Source organism: Pangasianodon hypophthalmus, chromosome 5 (assembly GCF_027358585.1).
Source record: "Pangasianodon hypophthalmus isolate fPanHyp1 chromosome 5, fPanHyp1.pri, whole genome shotgun sequence".
In the NCBI taxonomy this organism is placed as follows: domain Eukaryota; kingdom Metazoa; phylum Chordata; class Actinopteri; order Siluriformes; family Pangasiidae; genus Pangasianodon; species Pangasianodon hypophthalmus.
In genome coordinates this window covers 22,238,239-22,254,102 of record NC_069714.1, presented here as the reverse complement: position 1 = coordinate 22,254,102, position 15,864 = coordinate 22,238,239, and the positions used below count along the sequence as shown (strand labels likewise).

At 40.1% G+C, this 15,864-nt stretch overlaps 1 protein-coding gene across 7 annotated transcripts in view; it reads right to left on the bottom strand.

The window, feature by feature from the left end:
* Window positions 1-15,864, bottom strand: part of adarb1b (adenosine deaminase RNA specific B1b) — a 158,208-nt gene that overhangs the window by 28,791 nt on the left and 113,553 nt on the right. The gene's annotated exons all lie outside the window — the stretch shown is intronic.

Sequence of the window (15,864 nt, the reverse complement as noted above, 5' to 3'; positions counted from 1 at the left end):
TGTTTTGAGATTTATAGTTTCATTTTAGTTTTATTTCATTATCTTACCTATTTGAATTATTTTATAATAATTTTATTTATTCTATTCCATATATATTATTTTATTCTACAGTATATTTGTGTATTGTTTCTCCTTAGGCTAATTTTTGTACTTCGATTTTCTCTTTTTTAATCTCATCTTTCATTTTATTCATATGCATTCTATTACATTACTTTTTATCTTTACTGTGTTTGAAGAGAACTTTGAGCTACCACACGTAAACAAAGGATTTAAAAAATGGAAAGAAAATGAAAGGAAAGGAAAGGAACGAAAAGGAAGAGGCGGGAAGGAAAGAGAAAGGAAGAGAGAAAGCAAAAAAAAAAAGAAACTGTACCCTTGTAAAATGTAGATAGTCTTTTTGGAGATTAGTCACCACCGACAACAAGGCTGTAAACTTACTGTTAATAAAACCTTACCATTAAGAGTCTTTGCATCTTGTAAAATGAGGTGGGATGTAAAAATTTTAATGGCTCACCAAATAAGATTTATTAATAATTATATTTATTATTAGATAATTTATTTCTGCATCATGAGATCTCACAGACCTCAGACTCTGTAGGACTAAAACAGCTCTTGCATGTTAGATTGCTCTGAAACTGTAAATCTGCATAAATTAAAAACATTCAAATGACTACGCTTTATAGAGTAAGAGCTCGAACGTAGAGCTTCGCCCCCTGCCTCACTCCTGAAGGGCGCACGTGGCTGAGGGGTACGGGCCGGCCCTGTTCCAAACAGGCCAACTAATCACCAGCACTGCTGTCCCTCACTGCCTCAGGCTGCTTTAGTCTGCATACATTTAGAGGTGTGTGTGTGTGAGAGATTAATCAACAGCACCGAAGCCTCGATACAAAACGACGAGAGCACAACCCCCTGCATGCGTTCACACGCCACTTTATCATAGTCCACCAAAGGAAGAAGGTAATTAAATGGAAAGCATAATGGCAGTAAACAACCGCCTGAATCTGTGCATGACGCGAGGCCCTCAAAGCAATCGGGCTGCAACAGCAAGTGAACATAAGGCGACATGGTGCCAAGGTGACCAAATCTGAACTATAGTGAGCCGGTATTTGATAGACCAGCATGCTCTGCTGCGATAGTGGCCGACAAACACTGGGTTTGGCAGGAGGATGTTCACAGAGGGGGGAAAATGGGCCAATGCTCCAAATGTTTACCACTTCACCACAACAGAGGACTCAAGAAAACAAGAATACAAGGTCAGGGTACTGAAGGGGGAAAAAATAGCTACGGCACAACAAAAGGAGAGGTGTCAGCCGCCCGGTACGAGGGACTGAGGGACAACAGGCTGAGACGAAGCGATCACACACAAGATAGAGCAGCTGGTGCTGATCACAGCCTTCTGCCTTCATACGCACCATTCTTCACAGCCGACACTTTCTTAAGCTAAACTAAATGGCCTAATTAATCTGGCCTAATGGTCGGAGACAACAAATATGCTAGCACAATTATTACCCTATTAAAGATTAATATTCTGCTAGAAAATTGAAAAGGGGGCTGGTGAGGAGAGAGGAGTTGAGGGAGGGAGGCCGTTTTTTTGGGTTGACCGCATGAATACTTAAACTTTAAGGTGTTATACAAAGCTAACAATGCTTTCACGTCTTTCTCTCTCTACCTCTTCGGTCTTTCATTGGTCAATGGTCTGTGGTGTAATGAGGATATAGGACACTGTGGCTCAGGCTTGTTCTGGGCCTGTCGCCTTTCATTTGGCCTCCTCTGCTATTCTCTTTCTGCCCATGAATCCATAAGCAGCACTGAGATCAGCTTTAATCTGGGAGTGCAGAAAGAATGCGCTGCTCGTGGCGCTTCGGGAGGCGCTACTTTGAGTTGTTTTTTTTTTTTCCTGTAGAATGGAGGGATGAGGGGTTTCCACACCATGAAGGTCATAGCGAACAAGGGTACTGAGGCAGAGATCACAGCGCAGAACCGGAGCTAAATGATATACACTTTGCCAGGGCTGGAGCAGTGACTGTGTAATCACGGGGCCGTGCGTTTTTGGACAGCAGGGGTCTGGCACGCGGAAGCTGGCTTGGCGCTGATCCGGGGGGTTAAGCAGAGCATTTCTGTGTTAGTACAGCTGTGTTTGGGCACAGCTTAACCGACCACTGCACACACAGGTCAAACACAAGCATGTGTGGAGATAACATGCGGGTACATCTCACTGTTTGACGCTGAAAGTGGAGTTGTGTTACAATCCTGCTGATGGAGAAAAAGATGATGATGGAGGAAGGTGGGGGTTAGGAGCTTAGAAACTGACAAAAGTATTTGAACACTAATTTCGTATATGTGATGTCACATTAAATAAGATTATATATTTTTTCTGTGGTGTATTTAATGACTGTATTACAGGTTATAGTTTTGAGAAGAAAAACATGCATAACACATAATATACATGTATTTTTAAGATTTGAATTTCTGAGATTTGTAGTTAGGATTCTGATTTTTAGATAAAATCAAAACCGTAACTCATAATTTGAAACAATATGTTTTTAAAAGCAAATCTTACTGTTAACAAAACAAAGAAAAAAAACCATAATATCAAAAATGTACATTTTCATATTAACAAAAATATTTTAGCAATTTGACGTGCATGTTCAAATACTTTTGCCAGCTACTAAGGACAAAATGAGAGGAAAGTGTAATGTTTGATGTTTTTTTTTTTTGTCTTGTGTGGTTTTGCTTTCACACCTATTAGTCCAGTCCCTGAGTCCAAATCAGAGTGAAATTGATATTTATGCCTCATTTGCTACATGGTTTAGTTTGTTTTCTCACTGCACGTAATTAAGTGATCCAAAAAGTGAAAAAGTGTTGGCTGAGGAGTGTGTAAGGCTGAATATATATACATGCTTAAAACTCCTTCATTCATTGGTAAGAAATACGACAAAAAGGTAAACAAACCCCTGCCAAGTGTGTGTAGAAATCATAAAAAAAATCACTCGGGCACAGAGAACATGGATATATAATATATAATATATAATATAATATGTATAATATATTACAATATAATTATAGAAATTACCAGTTGAAAACATTTGGTGTATCACATCCACCATTTCTTTACTTTTTGGTTCATCAGTCAAACTCTCCAGAACATACTGCATTTCTGCAGGTTTAAGATCAAATCGCTTTCTTGCTGAAATCAAACCGTGCTCGAGCTCGATTAGAACCGTACCGAGCCCACTTCACAGAGATGGTCTCGGGCCAGGTGGTTTGTTCCGCACCCGAGTCCGATGGATGTGTTCTCACCTGCAAAAACTAACCACACCAAAGAGGAAAACGCTGCAGGGATTGACTCAAACAGACTAAACACTGCATATGTGAAACACACTGCACTACACACCTGTCCTCAAATCACTCTCTAAAAAAGAATTCGCCTGGAGAGCAAAGCAAGGACAAACCAACTCAAGTACATAATGCACTAACTCCTATATTCTGGCCTATATTCCTGCCACTGACTTTTGTGTCACATGACAGTGTGGAATCAGGGGTGGGTCAAACCGTACTGAGCACTTTCTCTAGCCAGTAGAAGGTGGGTATTGTCATTTATGCGACAAACAATACTAAAAGCATACATCATCTGCTTCAGCATGTGGCCTTCCCCAAAAGCAAAAATATAGCCTAATATATAAATCAATGAAAATTAAAGAAAAAAATGAATAAAAATCAAAGCAATGTGAATGCCGTGCACAACCATAGAGCTCTATGTGCAGCAGCTTTACAACAGATTTTTAACACATCAGTCACCTTTGCAGTTTTTCTCTACATTCGATATGAAAACAGTTCAATCTGGTAGAAATTTACAACAAACCCTAATCGAGAGGGTTCTGAGTACACGCCCTGTTTTTTTCTAAGAGAGGAAAAACCTTTTTCAGGTTTTTTCATAGTTTTATAACAGTAAACCTCCCACCACTATGCACAAGATTCTGTGCCAGAGGGAAACGCAAGCAAATATAATACACAAAAATAATACACAAATTATAATACACAAATATAATACACAAAAATAATACATAATACATAAAATGTTCATTACTTGTAGAAAATGTTACACTTTGAAAAGCTAAACCTTCATTGCACTGCTCTTGCGTCGTTTGATCTCTTCAGTGAAAAACAATTCGCTGGATACTTATTTTTTTAAGAATTTAACATTGGCTATGTGTCAGAGGTGAATGTTGCTCCCTGTTGTACTGCGTCAGTGTGCTGCACACTGAAACACAATCACTGTCCAATCACAGCTCTAAGCTGTGCCTGAAGGCGTGGTTGTAACTGGAGAAGGGCAGATGGGCCAGGATATTTACTGTCCATATGAAGGAACACCATTTACTCTCTCATCGTTAGGCTTTTCAGAACTACTACCAAAACATGATAAAGGTGTTAATATGACTAAACATTCCTATGTTATCCAATTTCTTTTCAGTGTGGTACATTTTCTACATGTCACTAATGAAATGCAATACTGTTTATGTATTTTCCCCCACTGGTGTGACAGCATTTGGGTCTGGCATATTAGGATAAAGTCATTAAAATAAAATTTAAGATAATATTTTCATTGCATTTTCATAACTTCTTCTTTTAAACAACCAAAAGTTTCAGTGTTAAAGCGTTAAATATCTAGATTTAGTATTTAAGTGATGTTAAATGACTGTGCCAATGAATTTATCGAGTGAACACTCAAAAATATCTGCAAACTTTCTGTTTTAAATGGTTACATTCAGGTATTTCTCTTTATAAGCAGAAAGTGCAGAAAATTACATCATTAAGCCAGGAAATTGTAAGCAGAAGCCTGAAATGAAGAAACTAATGAGATCCACTACATGACAATATTGTGAGTTACATATTTCCTTAGGTATCTTTTAAATTCTCTGATCATTATAAGTCTAGAAACTGTTTTATATATATATATATATATATATTCGCAACAACAAACTGCATCTTCAACTAAAAGAACAAAGCCTAAAGCCAGCAGGAGGGATCAGCGCAATATTTCACAAAACCTGCCACTTTTCCAAGGTTGACATTTTTGATTAGAGAAGAAACGAGCATTCTCAGACACACAGGCAGTGTGTCGGAGATGTTAAGCCCCTCAAGCAGCTTAAAAGTGACAAGGCCTTCAGTGTGGGCTTTATTAAAATAGCACCAGGTTTGAAATGTTGTCAACCTGATGTCAAGCAGAGGGAAGAAAACAAATCATACATCCACACACAGGTGACATGAGTTACATTGAGACAAGCCGTTTCCTCTCCACGCTCAGTTCTGTTATCTCTATAATATGTAGTTAAGAGTGAGTTCCTGGAGAAAGTTCTAGTAAGGAAAGTGGTCTTCATACTAAGGCCATGTGGTATCATGTGAATGTCATGTGTTTACACATGTTTGTATTTGTGATGTGTTTAGTTGTTGCTTGGTGCTATATTTCCATTATTTTTGTGAGAAGCGTGCGGTTGTTTGCCATGCTAATGTCACAGGAGGACACTGCTAGCGCAGGTACAATGACATTTAATATGAACAAAAAGTTCATCATACAGGATAAAGGTCAGGTTTCACGGTTAGCTCATTCAATTTCACCGTTAATGATGTTCAATATCATATTAATAAGAAAATATAGCAGTGTAGCTATACGACGCAGATACACTGAGCTACTGCTTGGACTCGGCTCGGCTAGTTAGAGATTTATGAGATGACAAAGACGACGCCACTGACAGCGGTATTAACATGAGCGTTGAAGCTTTGGAAGCTGATCTGTTTGAGCAGAGTGTACAGATGAAGGAGTGAGAGAGCTGGACGGACTAAAATACTAAAGTGCTGCTGCATCACTCTCTTTAGGTGGAGATGAATCGAGGGCTGTGCCACTATCAGCAGGTAGTCGAATGGTATCGTGAGGAATGTAGGAAACAGTTGATCAAAATGAAAATAGTCCAACATGCCACTGAAAACTTAAAAAATGAAAAGAAATCTAAAAAAGTGAACTCAGCTTTTTATTACAAAAAACATTGATTAATTATGAAGGTTATTATGTAAGTCTTTCGGGGTGGGTTTTAGGCATTCAGCCAGAGAGACAGAGCAAAAAACTCTTGCTTGTTAGTGTTAGACTGAGGGATTGTCATTGGAATGGCTAAACCTAAAAAGCTAGCTAGCTTGGTAATCATCTAATTTTCTGTGATAGGAGATATTACACCAAGAGGCTATCACAGTTGTAGTTGAATATAACCTAGATACACTATAAGGCCAAAAGTTTGTGGACACCTGAACAACACACCTATATGTGGTTCTTCCCCAAACTGTTGCCATAAAGGTGGAAGCACACAGTTGTATAGGATGTCTTTATATGCTGTAGCATTACAATTTCCCTTCACTGGAACTAAGAGGCCTAAACCTGTTCAAGCATGACAATGTCCCTGTGCACAAAGTGAGGACTGTAAAGACATGGTTTGTCAAGGCTGGAGTGGACAATTTCCAGTGTCCTACACAGAGCCTTGACCTCAACCCCACTGAACACCTTCGAGATGAACTGGAACGTTGACTGCACCCCAGACCTTCTCACTCGGCACCAGTGCCCAAACTCACTAATGCTCTTGCGGCTGAATGAGCACAAATCCCCACAGCCACACTCCAAAATCTAGTGGAAAGCTTTCCCAGAAGAATGGAGGTTATTATAACAGCAAACCAAATCCGTCTTAATGCCTATGGTTTTAGAATGGGCACATATGGGTGTAATGGTCAGGTGTCCACAAACTTATGGCCATAGAATGTAGTTAGCAAGCTCTAACTACAAGAGTCCTTTTATAAGGATTTTCTATTGTGTTTCCCAAAAGCATTGCAGTATAATATAATCGGTAAATGGTAGAGTAAGCATCACATGAAACACTATCTCTCAATGTTGTCAATGATGCTTTTGAGAAGCTGGACCCTAATCATTCTGATGTACACCTATTCCATGCAGATACAAACAAATGGTTCGAACTACTCCACCACATTTATGTACACAAATTTAGGCCATATGCGAAGCCCAAGCTCAGTGTGACTGGTTTATGGGAGCATCTCTAACGCGCCAATCAAATGACTGCCCCATCTTAAAGAGTTCATTACACAAAGAAATTTCCACCTCCTATCACTGCACTTCTTCTGAATCTGCCCTGAAACACACAGAGTATTAACAGCAATTTTACCCGAACTGCTAAGAAACATCAGCTTGCATACTTTAATATGACAGGCATCATGAAGCTCACTGAAACTACTCTAACAAACTCTAGAGAAAAAGATAGGCTCTAAGAAAGTTTCTGTGGAAAAAATATGGGCTTTAAATCACTGGTTTATGGCAGCACTGATCAGAGTATATGACTGTCTGACAGGACGAACAGCGCGCCTGCCCTCAGGTCAGACTACAGCACGACTTCCTATAAATAACCAAAAATATTATGGCCAAGATGGCTTTCCACTGCCTAGAAATCATGATGATCTAAGAGCATGTCAGTGTGTGAAGTAAGGCAGCAGGTCTCTGTCAGAGCGTTATCGAGAGGCTAACTTGTGCTACAAACTGGCTCCAATGTCTACTTTAGGATAAAGCACAACAGACAGGACAGCAACGACAACAAAAAAGAAAAAATCCAGCAGGAGTAAACTAAAATGTGTAAAGGTCCAGTTATACGAAATTCCTCGCTTACAAAAGTACAGACAAGCAACTAATGTCTGAATAGTGACAATAGTTCATTTTCAATGCTTAATTATTAGTACATGGCTACAAATCAGACAATTTTTGTTTCACACTGGTGCTCCATGCTACCAATTTTAACTAGTGCTACAGACTCTGAAATAGAGCTGTGCATGCAACTTCTATCTAACATTACTGTAGCCTTTTTTAAACATTAATTAAGGAGACGGTGGTGGCTCAGTGCTTAAAGATCAATCCTACCAATTGGAAGATCATGAACTCAGAACCCAAACACCACAACCCCACATTTAACCTTCAACTTCTCAAATACTGTAAATTCTGTCTCAATTGTAAGTTGCTTTGGATATAATCATCAGCCGGATGAACAAATGCAATGTTCCCACTCCAAAAGGAAGCAGAGTTGGTTGGGTTCCCCAAAATATTCCTTAATTACAAATTAGTCATTTAAACCATTGTGACATTGACCAGGATACACCAATCACTGAAGATCCTGTACATTCTGATGTTAATGAACATGGCTTTTCTTTGTCCAGAAAGTTACAGTATCTGTAACTTTCCTGACCACCTGTACTAAAGCAAAAACTGCCCTCTCCTGCAAACACCTCTACTCTGAGACATGTTTTTTTGAACTTGAAGCAGGGGGAAGAAATGCAAACTCCTGGGTCTTTCCCAAACTGTTGCCTCAAAGTTTGAAGCATACAGTTGCCTAGAATGTCTCTGTATGCTGTAGCATTACAATTTCCCTTCACTGGAACTAAGAGGCCCAAACCTGTTCCAACATGACAATGTACCTGTGTACAAAGCGAGCTCCATGAAGACATGGTTTGCTAAGGTTGGAGTGGAAGATCTCGAGTGGCCTGCACGTCCAACACTGGTGCGCTATGGTCTCACTATGACTGAATGAGCACAATTCCCCACAGTCACACCCCAAAATCTACTGGACAGCCTTCCCAGAAGAGTGAAGGTTATTATAACAGCAAAGGGGGACTAAATCTGGAATGGGATGTTCAAAAAGCACATATGGGTGTGATGGTCATATAGTGTATCCCCGGCCCGGCATGCATCATTCAGCTAAATTACTTACAGTAAATGCACATGATTGGATAAGTCACAACAGAAGATCTGCTACACAAGTTGAACTGGATCATTTAAAAAAACAAATAAACAAAAAAAAACCCTATGGCCAGTTTTTTTTTTTTTTTTTGCATAGATTGATCGGATGCGCTACAGTATTTTTCAAGTGCTCTTTTTGGTCTTTGCCAGAGTTTAAAAAATATAGCAGAAAGCATGTCCAGGACTGGGGTGGACTTCAGCGGCCCAAGATAGACGAAGACACAAAAGAGGTTGTAGGTAGTTATATTTCCTGACATTTAGCAAAGAACCTGTGTTAATTACTAACTGCAGTTTTCAGTTAATATGCCAACATCTGCATTCTGATCACCTTTCGAGTGGATTTAAAGGTGATGAGCTAAACACTTTTAAAGTATGAAGATTTAGAAATGACACAGCTATGAGCTTTGGGAACACAACAGCAGTACATCCTTCATAAGAGTGCTCTTGCGTGTTTGTGCAGTGAGAGGAAAGGATTTAAGCCGAATGGTGAGCTTGCAGCGGCAGCAGCAGCAGCAGCCGACTTTAGAGCAGAAATGCTGAGTCCACAGTGCTGTTCTTCTGCTATCGGAAGCCGAGCTTAGCTGGAGGTTGCGGAGGTGCGAAAGTCTTTTTGTGCTGAGGAGGAGGGTTTAATATCTGACGGCTGGCTGTTCATCACCGTTCTGCAGGAGTGAAGGTCTGACCAGTGGAAAGTTAAAGTGGGCTGGATATGAATTTTTTATTTGACAGGTTTATGCCAGATTGCTTTTAGAGGAGGCTGTATGGGAGACAAGGTGGATATCCCGCAGAAGAGAAATGAGGTAAAAGATCATTTGTGTACATCTACATAGAAATCCAAAAGTATGCACTGAAATGAAGAATGACGCCGCAAAACCACACACACAAAAATATATTAACACACAGTAGTAGTAACAGTTCTGCGTCTCACACAATCGCTTATATTTTCCTCCAGGTGGAGTCATAAATCACCAGCATGCACGAATATAAGAGTCTGCTCATGGCAATAAACGACCTCAGTCTCAGAGTCCATCATTGCAAGGACGAGTGGCCAAAAAAACTGACGCCTGATAGCTCGGCCGCCTTCCCCTCTGCCTTTTACACGGCCCTCTGACATTCCTTTATTTCTCCGTCACCCCCGGCACCATTTAGGCTGAAAAATATGGCTGTTCAATGCACCGACTCTCTCCGTGCTGAGGTAAGGATTTATGCTTCATTGACTTACCAGCTTCTCGACAACAAAACTCGCAAGGAGACTCTGCTCCACTTTTATGGCTGAGCAGCACTGCTGTATTCGACGTGGGAATCATTTTCAGCCTCGTGCAAGCGTTTGATAGACCCTCAAAGACATTACACATGGCCACAAGTGTATTCTCAACAAACTTCACACATCCTACTCCTTTGATAAACGCATGCAATGGGTTCTAACTTTTGATTACATTAAGCACAGACTGCATAAATGCTAGTCTTATTAAATCTGATGCAACAAATTGCAAGTACTGCGCATAAAGGTATCTCAATGTTGTCTTTAGGGATTTTATCTCAAGACAGAAATCTCAGTATGACAGCTCTAACAGCCCAGAACAGTGCTCTTTGCTTTGTTTGAAGCCTCCCTCAGTGTAAAAGCCTACAGAAAATCTCAAAGCAGAAAAAGGATCTTTTATTTATTTATTTATTTTTTTAACAACTACAGTCAGAATGTTTCATGTTCTCTCACATGGGGGACAGTATGGGGCTGTACTGTCTCCACACCACCAATAGGATCAGATATCATTAAAATGGTGCAAGGCTATGATGTGCGATAGTATCGTTTTCAACAATAAATTTTAGTCATTTCACTGAAAGTCCATCATTTAATACAAAGGCAGATGGAAGGAGCATCTTCAGTATTCTATATCCAGAATTTGTCATCATGTGACTTGAACACTTTGAAAGAAATGAAAGGTGAATATTGCTCGTGGAGTAGGCAATATTTTTGAATATTCAAGAAAGTCTTTTTTTTTTTTTTTTTTTTTTTTTTTATAAATACTTTCTAATATAAGAACCCAAATTGTCAGAACTGAATAATCCACTCAAGGGCAATGGAAATATTTAAAGGCTGCATAGAGGGAAAAAAAAATCATATTTCCATCCAAAACAGTCTGTGGAGAGAGAAAAAAAAATTTAATAAATTACAACACAAACCTTGCTGAGTAATTGCAAAAAGCCCTTCATATTAATCTAAAAAAACTGTGCATACTAAATAATTTATTTTTTTTTTAAATTATTTAATGATTATTTAAATAATAAAACAGTAGTTTTGAATAATACATCATTTACATACCAGAAACTACAGTACTGTCATTTTAACAAGCATTTTCCATCTCAAATTTACACAATACCTAATTGATAGTTTTTATCCAGAAACAGTATGCCTGAACTTTTTCTAAAGGACTCCACATTAAATCAATTAAATTAAAATATATAGCTGTACATGGACTCATCCTTCGATATCTGTTATAACACATTTTAACTGTATTTCTTACATCACACAGATATGCCATTAACAACTTCATTACACACGGCTCAGAGAAGTGCAAGAATCCAGCCAGAGCCGTGGCTGTGTGCAACAGTGTGAGACTGCAGGTTTAGCAGGGACGCATGAGACATTCTCCCCCAGCAAAAACCGGACGAGCCTTCACTGGACATCAGAAGAAATGAGTAGTGATACAAAACCCATTTACAATTAGGCTCCCCATCAGACTCCAATTACAGCACACCCTGCGCAGGGAAAAGTCAGTTCACTTCTTATCCCATTACAGTCCGAACAGGAAGACACAAGGTGCTGTGTAAGAAGGAAATAAAAGTATTAAGAGAAGATGGAATCATTAAGGCATGGCTTTACCCTCCGTCGAGACTTTTTATGAGGTTTCAGCACATCCCAGAGCTTTCGTCAGGGTACAGCAGTGAATGAAGAAAATGAAGTTGCGTTTGGTCATTGGGTGCTGAGATGTTTAAAAGACTGTGAGGCAGACAAACATGACAAAGAAGAGTTGCATAAATACACTGAAGTTACACTCGTGTTGGTTTTCGTGTTCTCAATTCCCAATCAGGACTAACTTCAGGAGCATCTCAACCTCAGGTGTCCCATCCATGGACCATGGAATAGGTTGAAGACTGGCTCCACACTTCCATGTATATACACTTCTGTGCATCGGTTTCAAGAAGGATATGATACAACACCATGATACAGTGAGGCTTTGGAACACAATATGGAGGCTGGACTGAAAATCTTTAGAAGTTATTTATCCTTAAAAAAAAAAACCCAATATGGTTAGAAGCAGATAGTGTGAGTAAATAAGATGAGTCCCTCAGCAAGGTCTGTTGGTGGTCATCTGCTATGTCACTCAAATGGCTTCATTCTGGGAAAGCAGCAGGTTCATGGTCATGTTTACTGATGAAATACCAGACTAGAAATACTAGACAGAAGTGTGGAATGAAAGTGTTACAAACTAGCAACCACCACTGAGTGCGTTCATGCTCTCTAAAACTAGATCTTGATTGGAGATTGAACAATTAAACATTAAAGGGGTTATAAGGAAGCCATGACGACACTGATGACTCTGACTAGTCTGCTTTTACTGCATAGCTGAACCTACATGATAAGTAAAGTTGAGGAAAAACAAACAAAATGTCAGTTTTATTTTAAATTTGCAGTCCAGCATGCAAGATACGCCTCACAGACTGAGAAAAATGGCAATTTGTCTCCAAGTTTATAGCCTTGTGGCCCTGCAGGTCTGAGACAAGGTGCCCACTTGTCAACAGCAGGTGGAGGTCGGAGGGCGCCAGGCATGGAAAAGTAATCATGAGGCAGGGAGCGAGTGAGTGCGAGCAAAAAAGCGAGAGCAGACAGAGATGGATGGGTTTTGCTAACATGAGGGAATATGAGGGATGCTGAAGCCCAGTGTCCAACGCAAACTGTCAAAGCCATCCCACCAAGTCCTAACGCAGACAGATAGATCCAGTGTTCAAAACTGATTCACTCAGAAATGAGGAGCCCTTCCAAAATAGAGCAGCAAGCCTCACTCATCTTTCCAGGTAACTCCTTGAAATGATATCTCCCAGGCCATGGGGCAGCCGGGTTTCTCATATATGATACTGGGAAAAGAGATTGAGAAAACGAAATTAACATCCCACAAAATCTTTAAAACCCCATTGGGCTTTATATTTGAACGGATCAGCAGAAAGAGTTTTGCGGAAGGCAGGTCTGTAGGTGTGTTCATGATGTACAGAGATACTCGTCTGTGCTGCAATGCAGCTCCGCTCAGCTCCTCTGCAGTTCTGCACAGTGGCTGAACCCAGGTAATGATCCTTAATGGAGCACACGTGCAAGTGATGCTGGCTGACCGAGCGCTTAATGAAGAGAGGCTCCCGGAGGACAGAGCTGCCCGTCGCTCTGCCTGATTAAAACTGATGGGCCGGGTGTGTGGGGGTGACGAGCGCAGCCACCCCTCTGCCTCGCCACAAGCAGCGCAAACCGCCCAGCGCCACAAAAAACCTGCCGCTCCATTATTCAATTTCTGCACTTTAATGACCAATAACAGATTTGAATTAGTCTGCCAACACCAATTTCACCTTGCGGCAAATTGCAGGTTTTTTACACTTTGAATGCTTTTAGGACTTCACACCACAAAAGGGGCCGACAGAACGCTTTGACAAAGTGGCTCTTGATTTCTAGGACTTGATAAATGCGTTGAGGGAATGTGAGAGATGACTGCAATAACTGCACTGCCATGGATGGAAAGATATTTACTGAAACTGAAATGATGGGAACGTGTTGGAATTAGCAATTTGCCATTAGCCATTTGTGTTCTGAGAGGCAAATTACCTCTTTTCACATCAATAAAGAACGAACCTGAGACTGCTAATTCATGACCAGCGTTGACCTCAGTTTCATCTACTCTCAGCAGTTTGAGAGACTAGAGCATGTTGCTCAGTGCTAGCACAATTAGACTGGATACATACGATGCACTCAGAAGACTAAAGGTGTCCAACTTCCATACTTCAGCTTAGAAACTGTGACAGCTGTCTCACTTATAAGTCTCATTGTGTAAGAACATGACTGACTAACAAAATTCATCAGAACTTCACCATTATGTGGTTTTAATGACAGGCAATAATGAAAAAGCCTGTAAAAGCAATGCTTGTGAATAAACATGGATCTAGAGGATTGAATAGAGTAAAGCCAGGTGAATAAAGTAATATCTTTAATAATTAAAGAATAAAACACTTGTGTAGTGAGCTGCTTCATCAATGATGCGGCAAAGGGGTGTTCCTTTTACCACCCCAAAGTTGAGTATGTTCCCAGAACACCAGGTTCTGAAGTGTTTTATTTATTCCAGCTTTATATATTACAGTGATTTGTCAACAAATGCACTTTTTAATTTCTTAACAAGTGTCATGTCATAATTTAAACTTTTATAGTTATATTAAATGTTGTGGAAGGTCCAATGGAACAATTTACTTTCTATTATCACTTTGTTACAGCAGCTAGAGACAGTCACTCCTTCACTAGCCTATCTCTCTGTCTTGAAGTTAAAAAGACGAAAAAACAAAACAAGAAAAAAACAAACAAACAAACAAAAAAAAACCTCACTTGTCATGGTACTGACACCCTCCTGAAGACTGTGTCCTGTGTCCTCAGTTACATTTCAGAAAGATCAGAAAGCTTCTCTGGACATACAACCAGAAACCATGCAATAAAGCAGCTTATTAATCACAAACAAAGAGCAACATGACATGTTTACCCACTTGAGAGCAGTGATGAGATGCAGCAGCTCCACTGTCACATATTCACGAACATCATGTGTAGCAGAAAGCAGGATGCTGTCTTGGCTTACAAATTGCTACACAGTGTTATTATGAGGTACACAGATGAGTTTGCCTCTATTAAAATTAGTGACTGTGTGTGTGTTGTTTCTGTGTTGTTTGTCCTTTAGTATGTAAGACAGTTTGCTAAGCTTCAACACTATGTATCAGTGCATGTATGTGTGTGTGTGTGTGTGTGTGTGTGTGTGCAGAACTTCACTGAGTTATAAATAAATTTGAAGGTAATGCTGATGGGCAGGCAGGTGTGTGGAGAAAAGAGGAGGAGAGCAGCCATGGAGAACCACACACAGACACACACACACTCACACACACACACACACACACACACACACACACACACACACTTGCTATCTTATCCATGGATCACACAGTGGGTGTGTGAGCAAGTAAGGGAAAGAAGAAAGGAAGGAAAGAAAAAAGGAACGAAGGACAGAGTAAGAAATATACCACCACAATGAATGTTTGGATGGATGGAAAGGAGGAAAGATAGAAGGGGTAAGAAAGAAAGATACCACCACAGTGAATGTTTGGATGGATGGAAAGGAGGAAAGATAGAAGGGGTAAGAAAGAAAGGTACCACCACAGTGAATGTTTGGATGGATGGAAAGGAGGAAAGATAGAAGGGGTAAGAAAGAAAGATACCACCACAGTGAATGTTTGGATGGATGGAAAGGAGGAAAGATAGAAGGGGTAAGAAAGAAAGGTACCACCACAGTGAATGTTTGGATGGATGGAAAGGAGGAAAGATAGAAGGGGTAAGAAAGAAAGATACCACCACAGTGAATGTTTGGATGGATGGAAAGGAGGAAAGATAGAAGGGGTAAGAAAGAAAGGTACCACCACAGTGAATGTTTGGATGGATGGAAAGGAGGAAAAATAGAAGGGGTAAGAAAGAAAAGTACCACCACAGTGAATGTTTGGATGGATGGATGAATGAATGGAAGGAATGAAGGAAGCAAGAAAAGAAAAAAGAAACACCACAATGGACAGATGGATGGAAGGAGGAAAGATAGACGTAAGAGAGCACAACAGATTGATGAATGGATGGATGGATGAAGGGAAGGAAGGAAGGAAGGGAGAAAGAAAGGAAGGAAGGAGTAAGAAACAAAGATAGCACCACAGCGGATGTTTGGCTGGACGGATGGGCAGATGAATGGACAGCTGGA